Here is a 1,923-nt window from a genome sequence, read left to right as displayed (position 1 = left end):
CCCTGCCCAAAGGAGCAGGAAGGGGGGAATGAGGGCAGAAAGAAGCCCTGCCTCTAGTTGAAGGCAATTAGCCTTTATCTTTGTGTTGGTTCCACCTCTGCTGTCAGCCTTATTTTATGAAACAAATATTGGCATGAAAAAAAATCCTCTTGAAGTAAGTGGAGAGCAGGTGCTGGAGGAGTGGGCTTAACATCGCTTAGGTTCTGATAGATGTATTGAGCCCTGCGCTACCCCTCTAACTATCCTGACAGAAGTATTTCTGAAAAGGCAGGTTGTAAGCCCGAGAGCTGTGCATAGCACTTGCACTCTCTACAGTGGGCGGAGAGGCAGAAATAGCTCATTAGTGAGCTCACTGAAGACAGATGCTATATTTGTAATTCCTGTAGATGAAGGAAAGTAGCTGAACAAAGAGGAAAATACTGTGAAACAGAACTACTTCTGAATGCTGCAGGCTCCGCATTAGTCTGCCTTGCTGTTGAAGTTAATTAAAAACCTGGACTGGGCAAAGCTTATTTGAACTATGATTCCCCCACAATAATTCTCTTTGAAGAGTATATTTAACACTGAGTTTATGTCATTACTAGTAGAAACCCATGCTGGAAGGTAACGAGACGCCTTCAAAATCAGTGATTTCTTCTACTTAGGGTTGAAGGGCTTCCCCTTCCCAAGGATAACAGACTGTCGAAGGAGAACCATCCCAACTATACAGTGAAAACCTTTTGCATTGGCCAGGTGCACGCTTCTCACCATGGGTGAGAAGAGAACGTTGTGTCACCCACCTCAACCTCAAACTTCAGCCTGCCCGAGCAGTTGCAGATATTCAGGCTCCCACGTACAAATCAGAAATGACCAAAAAAACTTACTGAAATGTCTCAAAACTTCAACTGAGCTGTTCTTCATGCAAATGAAATGTTGGTATAATGGAGAATTTCATTCCGCTGTGGCCAGTACCTGTATGTGTATTATAATTCTTTCCATTTAATAACCCAAACATGACTCAGGAGCTATTCCCAGCAATATTCCTAACTACAGCAGAGAGATGGTGGCTACCCTCAAAACCAGGGTTGGTTGCTTAGGAGGGGAAAGGATGATGCTAACGAGTGAATAACAAACAGATCACTCATCTAGACTGGAAAAAGAGATGGTATCTAGGACATGACAGTAATCTAATTCAGATACAGAAATAAAATAATTCCCAGTTCAAATAAATTGGATTTCCAGAAGAGAAGTGTTAATGCATAAATCATGCTAGAAATAAAGTTTCTTGTTTCCCAAATTATGGCTATGTCCTTAACTCAGAAATCCTCACCTGGCATAGGCACAGGTGGTGCTGGTGTGGCAGAATTAAGAGGGTGGGATGGTAGGGACAGAGGGGTAACGGGCAGCCTGTGCAGGTGGGGGGACCAAGGGATGGAGCTGAGAACCGATGGAAGAACTGTGTCCTGTAACTACAGCTGGAGTGAGATTCCCCACAAAATGCCAGTTCTATGCCTAGTGATAGAATGTGAAAGCGGCAATTAACCTGCGGTCCCGTGGCTCTCACCTGCCTGACCTAATACATCCACCATCACAGGCTTGGCAGATTTAGTTAAAACAGAGCTGGGGAGGGGGGTGTTGGTTTCCTTTCATGTCCCTTGATTAAGCTCTTGCTGTGGTCTGTTTGTGACAAAGGTATATCATGCATGTCAGCAGGCCTAGTGCTGTGTTAAAGTAAAGACTCTTGCAACTGTAAGTTAATGTCTGTGGCCTTGTTCTCTATTATTCACCTTGTGTAACATAAATATTTATTGTATATTTATATAATTTTATGGTTTTTGGGAAAAACTGAAATTGGCATTAAAATTTAAAAGCAACTGCGTCATATTGTAAATATAATTAAGCTATATTTAAGTGTACTGATTAACATAATATATGTTTAACTAT

The sequence above is a fragment of the Cariama cristata genome, unplaced genomic scaffold, assembly GCF_000690535.1.
Source record: "Cariama cristata isolate BGI_N322 unplaced genomic scaffold, ASM69053v1 scaffold28231, whole genome shotgun sequence".
Classification (NCBI taxonomy): Eukaryota; Metazoa; Chordata; class Aves; order Cariamiformes; family Cariamidae; genus Cariama; species Cariama cristata.
This window is presented reverse-complemented; position numbering follows the sequence as displayed.